The 12,895-nt window shown below is 41.5% G+C and overlaps 1 protein-coding gene across 2 annotated transcripts in view; it reads right to left on the bottom strand.

The window, feature by feature from the left end:
* Positions 1–12,895, bottom strand: part of ST6GALNAC5 (ST6 N-acetylgalactosaminide alpha-2,6-sialyltransferase 5) — a 171,376-nt gene that overhangs the window by 93,553 nt on the left and 64,928 nt on the right. The gene's annotated exons all lie outside the window — the stretch shown is intronic.

Below are 12,895 nucleotides of genomic sequence, written 5' to 3'. Positions count from 1 at the left end.
TTTCTGAATGCTGCCTGTTATATGTTCAGTGCAAACCACTGAGCACAACACTGTATGTTTCAGAAGGAACAGAGGTAGTTCCTAAGAGATTTGTGTGATACAAGAAATTACCCAATGTCTGACTCATCACCCAAGCTTACCGAGTTGACAATCCGGACATTTGGTCACCGTAGCCACAGCTTCTGTATCTTGTCTCCAACTGCTACTTAACTAAAGCTGTGCCCAGTAATGGCAATTTTTAGTTAATACTCACAATAAAAATGCTAATTTTTTGAGGCTCCAAATAAGTTTTCAGTGAATCTCTACAAGCATAACTAAGCCATCCAGTGAAACCAGCTACGATTGTCAGGTTTACGATCTTTTTTTTTTTTTTTTTTTTTTGCGGTTCGCGGGCCTCTCACCGTTGTGGCCTCTCCCGCTGCGGAGCACAGGCTCCGGACGCGCAGGCTCAGCAGTCATGGCTCACGGGCCCAGCCACTCTGCGGCATGTGGGATCTTCCCGGACCGGGGGCACGAACCCGTGTCCCCTGCATCGGCAGGCGGACTCTCAACCACTGCGCCACCAGGGAAGCCCAGGCTTACGATTTTTGTGTTTGGATTTTATTTTTATTATGAACCCAAAAAGGCAGGTGGCAGAAAAGTGAGGAGCCAGCGAAGACAGAATAGGTGCACTCCAAAGCTTGTAACTAAGCTTGGCATGAAAGGGAAAGGTGTTTGCAGCTGCCATGTGGTGTGGACCTAACTTATCATCATTTTCATCAAATGTGAGGTGAGGTATTTCGAAGAGAGGCAGTGTAGGTACAGCAGACTTTTCCAGCTGGGGCAAAAGACCAGATTTAGCTTTCCAGTTTACCACTCACTATGTGACTTGGGCAAGTTATTTTACTTCTAAGGATCTCAGGTTTCATCACCCTGAGGGAGCCAGATGGCATCATTTCTAAGGTCCCTTCCATTTAATACATGTTTGAAACAGCCTGTCATAAAAAAGCACACGAACACAAGTCTGTGTGAGCTAACATTTATTATTATTTGATACGTACAAGTACCACACTTGTGCTCCATTATGTCCGTCTTATTTATTTATGAAGACTTCAGGACCTAATAAGCGTAATAATACTGACAACAACTAGTGTTTATTGAACACTTATTTCATGCCAGGTTGCATACTAATGGGTCTGACTTTACCTGAACTCAGAAGTCCTTCCTCTCTAACATCTGGTCACCACAGCCACATCTTCTGTATCTTGTCTCCAACTGCTCCTTAAACTAGAGCTGTGCCCCGTAATAACAATTTTAATTTAATACTCATAATTAAAATGTTAATTCTGTTAAATGCCTCAAATACAAGTTTTAGTGAAACTATACGTGCATAACTAAGCTACAACAACTCAGTGAAGCTGGCTATGGGTGCCAGTCTTACGATACCTGAGTTTCACACGCATTTGCACGTGCATAACTAAATAATCATCACAGTGACTCTATGAGGGAGATACTCTGATTACTCCCATTTTCAGATAAGGAAATTGAGGCCTGTAGAGGTTCATTAACTTATGCAAAGTCATTCAGCAAGTAGGTGGCAGTCATGATTCAAATTCCGGAGACTTACTTTTACTGGAATATAAATTCCATGAAAGTAGCAACTAGGTCTGTCTTGTTTGCCTCTGCCTCTCCAGTGTCTGCCACACGGCAGGTGATCAGTAAATACTTGTGGAATGAATGAAGGTCTAACGCATATCCCTTACTCTCAACGACTCTCCCGGATACATCATATAATCAACCCTCTCAGTGATCTTGTAAGAAGCTGCAAGGGAGACCCCACTTGTGAGCACAGGTAGATTAGCATAATTCTAACTCCACTCTTGGAAAACCAAGTGAAACCAGTGTACATTTTGTAGACCCTGGGCCCCCTCCTCCTGCACAAAGGATGATGGAGCTGTGGGATATTTGTGTCAGGGAATAAGCCTGCTTTCCTTGGCCTTTGCTCTGGAAATGACATTCTCATTGACAGTGGGTCCTGATTTTGCAAGGAAAAGTCAGCTGTTTGATCAGTTGTGTGAGTGACCATCTCTTGTGGGAGCTATGATTAGTTTTCATCCTGCCTCTGTCTTTTGACCACCAATAAGACTGTTTCGCTTTCCTATCACCAGAACTGGCTTCCTGTTAATGCATTTCCAGCCCTAACAGAAGAGAAATGAGAAGGGAGATGGCGTGAGTGTCCCCATGGCACTCAACCTGCTAACACTAATGTTGAGCAGGGCCATCCATCCCGTTAGAGTTGACAGAGCATCCCTGAGACAGAGCGGATGCCACAGCTGAAGCCGCAAGCGCCCAGAGTGCAGCCATGTCCATCCAAAACACAAGTATGAGAAGGCAGCCTCCTGGAGGAGAGGTTTGCTGCAAATTGAAAATATTCAGCTCTGTGGAATCCAAATGGATTGATTGTTTAGTAAATATTTCATTGAGAACATGAGCTGTGGAATTTGGATGCTTAAGTGATGCAGATAATTAAATGTAAATAATTAAAAATTAATAACGTTTGAAATGTTAAGTATAATGAGACAGGCGATATATCAGTAATAAAGGGGTTTCATTCATCCTGAAGATCCGCTCACTGCCTTCACGGCTGGGTCACAACAGAGATGGCCTGCGTCAGTTCCTGGCTGTTCCAGGGATGCAACACTTCATTCCAATTTGGCGAAAGCACTGCCAACAGATGCTTTCTGGTCCTTGTCACTATAGTACGGGGATCTTTACAAAAGCTCTACCCAGAGCAGTTACTGGGGTGTGTGTCAAGAGGGGCAGGGGAGATTCTGTAAATGTATTGCCAGAAATCATACCTCCAGTCTGAGGGCGCTAGAACCGAAACAGAGACGAATCCACGTTTGTTTAGTGAATTATGTAATGGAAATAAGCTCCCTGGAGAGTTGTTCCATTTAGTCTTTTCTCGTGCTCTCGCTCTCTCATCTTCAATCATTTCCCTTTTCCTCTCCAGTAGCTACTTGTCTTCAGTCTAAAAATAGTATGCTCAAGTGTTCCTCGTCGTACAAAGAGAATTCTCTCATCGTCGTACAAAGAGAATTCTCTCAACGTGCCTCCCTGTAAAAGCTGCTCCTCTCTCCTTTCTTTCCCCATCAAATTTCTTGAAAGAGTGGAGCACGTTCCCTCCTCCCTCTCTGCAGCCCCGTTTCCCTGTGTGGCAGCCTGCCCCTGCCCTCACCATACCATGCACAAACTGCTCCTGGCAGAGCTACCAGTGCTGTACTGCTCCATAAATCCAATGCTCTCTTAGGACCTCTCCATTGCATCTCACACTCGTGACTCTGCTTTTCTGAAATCCTCCCGTCCTCTGGTTTCAGCTCTAACATTTTCTTCTGATGCTCCATCTACCTCTCTGGTGACCACTTTTTAGTTCCTGGCCTGCCCTCAAAAGTGAGCTTTTTGGGCTTCCCTGGTGGCGCAGTGGTTGGGAGTCCGCCTGCCGATGCAGGGGACGCGGGTTCGTGCCCCGGTCCGGGAGGATCCCGCATGCCGCGGAGTGGCTGGGCCCGTGAGCCATGGCCGCTGAGCCTGCGCGTCTGGAGCCTGTGCTCCGCAACGGGAGAGACCACAACAGTGAGAGATCCGCATACCGCAAAAAAAAAAAAAAAAAAAAAAAAAAAAAAAAAAAAAGTGAGCTTTTCCCCTAAATTCTTTCCTTCTCTACACAAGGGCCTGCAAGTGAAAATCCAACAGAGAGAAAGCAGGAAACAGAAACGTGTGGAATGGTTGGGATAGGAGGGGGTGTAAAGACAATAGGGAGTGGTGCAGGCTGTGGCTAACGGATACTGAATACCCTTGTGCTAAAGCCATTCAAATTGGAATACAGTCATTTTGATCTCTTCAGGGCCCTTGCTGAGAGCAAGGAATTGCAAGTATAAATATTATTGGTCGGGTAGGACAGAGGAGGAAAAGGAATGTTTCTTTTATGTGTCCCCCTGGTGAAGATGAGACTGATATCAATACCTGGGACAGGTTCGTGTTCGTTTTCTACTGGTTTTTCTCATCATCTGACACCAAGGAGTAACAGTTGCTGAGCGCAAAGTACACAAAGTACATTCATTCCGTTCTTCCTTTATGGCTGCATACACTCTGGCTTGGAAATACTTATTGGGTGTTTGCCTTAATTAGTACATTTTCTCTTTCTTCTTCAACTCAGCAGCCTCAACCCTTCCTCACACCACCTTCTATCAAGCTGTTAGTCATTCTCTTTTTTAAAAACATTTATTGAGAATTTAAAATGGTTTTAAACTGTGAATGAAAGAAAATATTTGCAAATTATATAGCTGATAAGAGGTTAATATCCAAAGTATATAAGGAACTCATACAACTCAATAGCAAAATAACACAAACAATTCAATTAAAAAATGGGCAGAGGAACTGAATAGGCATTTTTCCAAAGAAGACCTACAGATGCCAAGGGGCACATGAAAAAGTGCTCAACATCACTAATCATCAGGGAAATGCAAATGCTATCACCTCACACCTATCAGAATGACTATCATCAAAAAGACAAGAAACAACAAGTGTTGGTGAGAATGCAGAAAAAGGAAACGTTTGTACACTGTTGGTGGGAATGTGAGCTGGTGCAGCCACTATGGAAAACAGTATGAAAGTTCCATTAAATAAAGCTATCATATGATCCAGCAATCCTACTTCTGGGTACATAGCCAAAGGAAATAAAAACAGGATATCAAAGAGAGATCTACATTCCCGTGTTTACCCCAGCATTATTCGCAATAGCCAATTGTGCCCATCAGCGAATGAATGGATAAAGAAGATGTGGTATATATACACAATGGAATATTACCCAGCCATGAGAAAGAGGGAAATCCTGCCATCTGCAACAACGTGGATGGAACCTGAGGGGACTGTGCTATGTGAAACAAGGTGGACAGATAAAAATAAATACTGCATAATATCACTTATATGAGAAATTTTTTAAAAAAAGCCAAACCCTTAAAAACAGAGAGTAGAAAAGTGGTTGCCATGGGCTGAGAGGGGGTGGATTAGGGGGAGAAATAGGAAAAAGTTGGTAAAAGGGTACAGACTTTCAGCTATAAGATCAATAAGATTTGAGGCTTTAATGTAAAACATAGTGACTATTGTTAATAACACTGTATTATAAAATTGAAATTTGCTAAGAGAGTAAAACATAAATGTTCTCACCAAAAAAAATTATTAGGAATTTAACATGCTTTTTAACTGTGCTGATAATTTAATAAGATTATTTTTATTTTTATTAATGCTCTGGTTACAAACATGGGTTTTGAGTGATTTGTCTCAACCTTATCTCCCCCATAAAGTCCTATTATTTTAGTGTGTGATTTTACAAAACTTTGGTCTTTCAGAAAAATCTTTTATTGTCAAATCATCAAAAACAAGAATCAAAAATAAATGACAAGCAAAACCAAAAACACCTGCAGGGCTAGTTCAGGACCTCTGCTCTACAAGCCCTCCTGAAGTAATCTTATCTTTTTTTATTTTTTGGCTTCTATTAACCACTGTTTTGTTGCTCATCCCCAGACCTATATTCTCCAGCCCAGGCCACTCTCTAGAGAGGGAGATGATATTTGATTATCTACAAAACATCTCAATGTGGCATCTCCAAGGAATGTGCCCAGAATGAACCTCCTAAACACCCCTCCCTGACCAACGACAAACAGGCACACACACAGGCCCAGCTTCCTTCCTGTTCTAAGTTGGGAGTGTGACTTCAGACTCAGGTTTTTTTTCTTTCTTTTTTTGCGGTACGCAGTCCTCTCACTGTTGTGGCCTCACCCGTTGTGGAGCACAGGCTCCAGACGTGCAGGCTCAGTGGCCATGGCTCATGGGCCCAGCCGCTCCGCGGCATGTGGGATCTTCCAGGACCGGGGCACGAACCCATGTCCCCTGTATCGGCAGGCGGACTCTCAACCACTGTGCCACCAGGGAAGCCGCAGACGCAGTTTTGAGTCTCTACTCTCTCCTACCTTCCACCTTCAGTGGGTCACGAAGTCCTATCAATTCTCACTTTGTTTTTGTTTGTTTTTTTCTTTGTTTTTTAAATTGAAGTATAGTTGATTTACAATGTTGTGTTAGTTTCAGGTGTACAGCAAAGTGAGTGAGTTATACATATATAAGTATCTTTTTTCAGATTGTTTAGCACAGGGAACTATACTCAATATTTTGTAATAACCTATAAGAGAAAAAAATCAGTTCTCACTTTCCAATAGCTTTTACTTTCGACCATCTGCACCAAATTCTGCTGTCACTTCCCTCGTTGGAGACTCATCTTTTGCCTGAAGAAATCCACTGTTTCTCTGACTCCATCCCTTCTTTGCACCAGTGTAGCTTACACACTGAGGTTTCAGACAGACTGAGAGATAGACAGGAAGGGGAATTGATGGAAGATGAAATAAGCTCAACTTTCCATTCTGGACAGGATCAGGCTTAGCTCTTCATGGGCCTTTTTGAAGGGAATGAGTTATGAATTGTTATTGTTCAGCTAAATCGGAGAAGAAAAAAGTCAGACAATATCCTAAGAATCAACTAGATTTGATGGCTGTCAACAGTGAATGAGGCTGATTTTCTGAGCATCTGGTGCTTAGATGGTGGTTGGGAGATATTTGCTGAATGAAGGCTGGAGCACACGGCACTGGTGCCTTAGGAACCTGCAAACTCCCTGCCCGTTGCCCCTGCACCATTTTGATTTTGGATTCTGTCTTAAAATCCTTCTATCAACAAAGAGAAAGGAGGACCTATCTGGTATCAAGTCAGAGGATGTTTATGCTCCTTCCTTGGAGAACAAGTACTGGACTGAATTTGGAGGAGTTCCTGTATCTTGGAGGTGCCAGGGAACTGAGGATGGAGTATGGGAATGACTTTGTCAACAAGGGGATACTTTCTTTTCTAGTTTTATCCCTTTTCTTCTAGTCATACTTCTGCTTCTACCCAAAGGAAGCTCTCTGAGCCTGAAAGGGTTCAAGTATTAGTTAATTATGCTTAATAAATAAGTCAGAAATTATTTGTCTACTTCTATGATTTTTAAAATTTCCATTTGAAATGGTTAGCTGGAGCAAATTTCTCTACTTCAGATTCACTCACTAACTTCCAATTACCTGACTGTTTATGAATAAGCTTCTCACCTGGCATTTAAATCTCTTCATAATAGCGCCCTACTTACCTGTCCACTTTTAGCCCTCAAACTCATTTACATAAGGACTGGCTGGAAACCACCGAGTTCTATGCTGCTTTTGGAACATATCCTATGTGTGCCCTTTTCCTGTTTCGGCTTAGTTTTTCCCCTCTGTCTGGAATGTCTTCACTTTGGCTCCTCCCACCATACTTTGAGGCCCAGATTAATTATTTCCTCCTCACGAAGACTTTCCTGGTCCCTCCCCCCATCCCCTTTAAAACTGGCTATGAGGGCTCTTTCTTCTAAATCCTAAATTACATAGGAATTCAAACAATAATTATATCAGTAAGGTATATTACATGGCCCTTCCAATACCCTTATTGTATCATTTTAGACTACAGTTCTGTTTTTAAAAACCTTTATTGTCTGTGTAATTTCTTGACACTGACCATTATGTCATAATCTGTTCTGCACCTCACTGGACAACCAAATGGCATCTTCAATTCTCAGACATGATTCCCTGTCTCCTTGGCCAGTTCCTCTTCTATAGAACTGTTACATTGAATCTTTTCAGGGTTCCATTCTGAATTCTTCTAATATCCTGTGTTTATGTTACCTGTTTCTATGGATTTAAATAATATTTGCCTACTAACAACTTCCAAATGTGCATCTTCAGTTTCAAGTTTTCATTTGGACTTCAAACCCATATAGCTAAGAGCCAGCTCAGATATCTGAGACTCAACATGTACAACTGCATTCTTAAACTTCTCTAAATCTAGGAAGGGGGAGAAAACAGAGGAGTCATTTTTAAAAAGGAAAATAACCCTTATTTAAAAAGAAGAAGATTTTCTAATGGTCCCAGAATCGCCCACTCCTAAGAAGGCCTTGGAATCATTCGGTCCATGTCCTCACCTATAGGTGAAAACCCACAACTCCTGATACAAAGTCCAATGTTCTTTCTACTACATCTCCATGTAACCTCTACTATGGGCCTTAGAAAGATCTTTAGTATCTAAGATTCATTATCAGTGGCTCAACGATTAATTCAATTTCAAAAGGTAAGACATTATAAAACTGAAAATAAATCTCACAGATTTACTCCATTTTGGCAACCTCACAAATACTATTTAATTACCTTATAATAATACTCTCTAAAGTAAGGGTTGGTCCCACAGTGGGAACTACTCCAAAGAAACGCTTCCTTCTCCTTCAGACTCCGATAGCATGTGCACATAATGTCTCAAAGAAAGAACATCCTTCAGTGAAACTTGCCGGTGAACTTTTGTCCAAGGGGAAAGGCTCATTCACAAGAAGAAACGGGCCAGTGTTTTTGGTGTGTTTGTTTTCCCTACTCTATTTTAGAGTATGAACAACCAAATAAACTGCAAGTTTGGTTCTTACTTCAATCTGAAAGATAGATCCGTTGCTTCAAATAGAAGACAATCAATCAGATATTTACTTTAAAAATCTGGTACCAACAAAATAAAGAAAGTGATAGACTGGGACAGTATTTATAGTACATACAGCAAAGGCATAAAAGCTTAATTACAGGGCTTCCTTGGTGGCTTAGTGATTGAGAGTCCGCCTGCCGATGCAGGGGACGCGGGTTCGTGCCCCGGTCCGGGAAGATCCCACATGCCGCGGAGCGGCTGGGCCCGTGAGCCATGGCCGCTGAGCCTGCGCGTCGGGAGCCTGTGCACTGCAACCAGAGAGGCCACAACAGTGAGAGGCCTGCGTACCGCAAAAAAAGAAAAAAAAGCTTAATTACATAATGAGCTTCAAGTGAATGTAAAAATAGTAAGACCCCTGGAAGACGGTCAGAGAACAAGATACAAAAGGAAATTGTATACGAACAAACAAATATGTGCAAAATTTTCAACCCAACTAGAGGTGTTTTTATTGAATTTTGTTTTTTTTTGAAAAACTAAGAATGTTTTTACCTCTGCAGAAGATAACCTTCCTATTACACTAGAGGAAAGTTCAGAGTGCTTGGGGAGTCTGGACCTATTCCTGGTTCTTCACCATATTAACAAATGACTGCTCAGTCTCAACTTTGTTGAGAAATTGGTATAATGCCTCCAAGGGTTATCATCAATTGTACCTGAAATGTTCTATACAAGGTCTGGCATCAAATCCATACCTTGTAAGTGTAAGCTCATGAAAGTAGGACTTAATTTTATTCATGTCTGTACTCCCAGGGACAAGAAAGTGCCTGGGGCTTCCCTGGTGGCACAGTGGTTGAGAGTCCGCCTGCCAATGCAGGGGACATGGGTTCGTGCCCCGGTCCGGGAGGATCCCACATGCCGTGAAGCAGCTGGGCCCATGAGTCATGGCCACTGAGCCTGCACGTCCAGAGCCTGTGCTCCGTGATGGGAGAGGCCACAACAGTGAGAGGCCCAAGTACCGCAAAAAAAAAAAAAAAAAAAAAAAAAAAGAAAGTGCCTGGACTTTTCAGAGATTTAATACTAATAGTAATAATAATAATTCATGAATTATATTGCATCAAAATGATTTGAATTACCATCTTACAATAAATCTTTTTTACAAATCCCAAATATTTTACTCTAAATGCTAGGGCCAAGGGTCTTTAGGTTTTGTGCTAACTTTACAATTCAATTTTTCAACATCTGAACAAGTTTTCCTTTTCAAAAAAAAAAGAACTAACCAAGGAATTTAAATCATAATAACCATCTATACAACACCAATTTTATTCCTAAATTATTCAGATTACTTCTGGTTATTTAGCACTTCAAGGAAAAATTAAATTACCAATCTACACCTTTACATATACATATTTATTCCATTCAACAAGAGTATGCAATGCCACATCGCCACTACTGATGATTTGTGCCTAAATAATAACTCCTGAAGAGAGCTCACTGTTTTACGGGTCTTTGGTGGGATTTAAAAAAAATGAATTCTGCATGAGAGATGATATTAAAAAGGGAAAAACCCATAATTTGGTTTTTCCCCCTATCTGGACCTCGTATTGGTTTCCTTTTATTAATTTCAGCAATAGAATCGCTTAGATGTACTATTGTTATTACTCATTTCCTACATATTTCCAAAAAAAGCTTTAGAGTAGTCCATTTTAACATGCTGTCATGTCTTCAATATTTGGTTCCCTGGAAGCAGCTGTAAAATTGAGTATATATACCTAGCTCAGGATAACATACTGTGGAACCAATTTTCCTGTGACAAATAAATAAAAGTGTTTATTACCTGCCCACATACTTATTATGCAGAAGTCATTTCTATTAAATCAGAAATTAGGCGGCAAAGTGAAATCTGACTTAGGAAACAACCAAGAGCAGAATGAAATGAAATTTATTGTAGTCTAATTTGTGAACACTCTATACAGCTTTAAAATATTACCTACAGACTCATAATATAATTGATTAGCTCAAAATTTCAAAGTCATGCCTCAAGACCCCACAGAGGCTTTCTAAAAGGGGGCCATCTGTCTGTCTTTCTTTTTTTTTCTTCTTCAGGATTGCTTCAGAGGATCCGCCAAGGAAAGGCTTTCCTTTTAGCCTGTTTATAACTACCAAAATATTCACAGTATTCCCTGGGCTTTCACCACTTCTTACATCCTCAGGTTTCAGCACACAGGCCTTATTCTCAACCCAATTACCTGGATATGAAGCAGGCACTTCGCAGCTGTCACAAAACACCTATACCATTTTAGAAAGGCATTGCTATCAATAACCAAAAAAACCGGGATTTTATCGCAGACAATATGTGAAATTGCACCTCACTGACAAAACCACTGCAGAACTCGGGTGATAATATTATTATAGTAATTACCATATGTCTTACATCAAATGCAACTCCAGTTTTATTATCATTCAGGTTTCTAGAAGGAGATAGGAGGGAGCTGTCACAGTTAGACAGTTTGTCCTCTATTCCACTGCCAGCTCCCCTCTGAAACACAGGCTTTCTATTCCACTAAAGGAAATACAATTATAACTCCATTTGCATTGAGAACAAGAGAAGCCCTGGGTTAATTACAGGTAAGGTTCTGTTTACATTCCCTGGGGCTCACCACAGCCAGATTCCATTTCTGAGGTGAAAAAAGCTGCTGGAGTTTGAACTAAAGCCACATTTTTTATTTAAATCCCACTCTTGAAATTCTGCGTGGCCAAAGGGAGCCTGTCACTCAAAGATCGTTCAAACGTAACCCCGGAAACCTCCATTTTCCAGAACCTGCATGTAGTTAAAGTAAGTTCAGAACCCAAAGTCTAAACAAAAGAAACAGAATATGGAGTTGGAGGCCTTCCCTGTGAAGATCAGGACAAGTGAGGGTGGTAATATGTTTATTATTAGTGTTATATAATCAATTGCTTAAAAAGGTAAGACAAAGGAGTGGTAAAAGGAGAGAGCCTGAATGCTAGTACACTAAGAGGACTATTTACTGACAAGAGACTGAGTTTCCAACAAATAATTTCCCTCATGTGTAAGGTTTCCTGGCTTCTTCTCTTCTGGTTTTCAGGATGTTTCTTGGCTGAGGACAGGATGGACAGGCTGTACTAACCTCAGCTGACTTCTGGGATGTGTTTCCTACTCCTGAGTTCACAGAAGAGAATTCTTTCTCCTGATTTAGATTCAGCTTTCCAAAAATATGGACACAGCAGGTCTTATGCCAGTTGTATTCTTGCCAAGGTAATCGCAGACTGTTTAGCTGTCTGATTGCAATCTAATAATCTGAATTCTGGATAGTATTCTAGATGTCTAAAGCCAGCCTTTTCCCAGTCATTATCCATCATACCTATTTTATTTTGCTCATACTTATCACTTATAATCTGATTTTTTTTTTTTTTTTTTTGCAGTACGCGGGCCTCTCACTGTTGTGGCCTCTCCCGTTGCGGAGCACAGGCTCCGGATGCACAGGCTCAACGGCCATGGCTCACGGGCCCAGCCACTCCGCGGCATGTGGGATCTTCCCGGACTGGGGCACGAACCCGTGTCCCCTGCATCTTCAGGCAGACTCTCAACCACTGCGCCACCAGGGAAGCCCCATATCTTTTTTTGATATGTATTTGTTTAATTGTTTATTTTCGCTTCGTCCTCCCTCCCCTCCCCCATTACACGCACATAAGAATGCCAGCTCCCTGAAAGCTGGGGTCCTTATTTGGAGCCTAGAACAGCACTAGACACATAACATGTACTTAATCATTATATTAAATGAAAGTATAAACCGCCATGATAATTTCAGAAGATCTGAAAGTTGGCTTTGGCGGCAGCCACGGCCAGAGCACCAGCTGTACATAGATGATGCAGATATGGAGGTTGCTTTCTTTACAGACCATTTGCGAGGAGCAAAATTTTAAGATATATTTAAGAAATGAAATGGAAAACAATTCTAGTTTTATGGAGTTAGATTCTTCTGAAGAAAAGACAAGTTACTTCTAAAGAGTTGTAATGCATGCACAGTTTCCAGAAGAACCAGTCTCAAAGAAAAATGAGGGATGACTCTGACCTCATTTTACCTAAATCAGGAGACGAAAGAGATGGGCACTGCAAACAGTTCCAGTGGGAAGGAGAAAGCAAGGAGTAATGCCCTTTCTAGGGAGGATGGCGGGCATGTGCCACGTCATGCAAAGAATATGTCCTGCAAATGGAATTCCTCACTTCCAACCTGAAGACCTACATTGTGTGTATGCATGTGACTGTCAAGTTAAAAGGCAAGACAAAAGTGTAGTCTGTCGAGATGTATGAGGACAGTCCATCTGTGTGCAAGAG

Source organism: Phocoena phocoena, chromosome 1 (assembly GCF_963924675.1).
Source record: "Phocoena phocoena chromosome 1, mPhoPho1.1, whole genome shotgun sequence".
Classification (NCBI taxonomy): domain Eukaryota; kingdom Metazoa; phylum Chordata; class Mammalia; order Artiodactyla; family Phocoenidae; genus Phocoena; species Phocoena phocoena.
The sequence above is the reverse complement of the archived record's forward strand: the minus strand, read 5'-3'. Positions and strand labels throughout refer to the sequence as shown.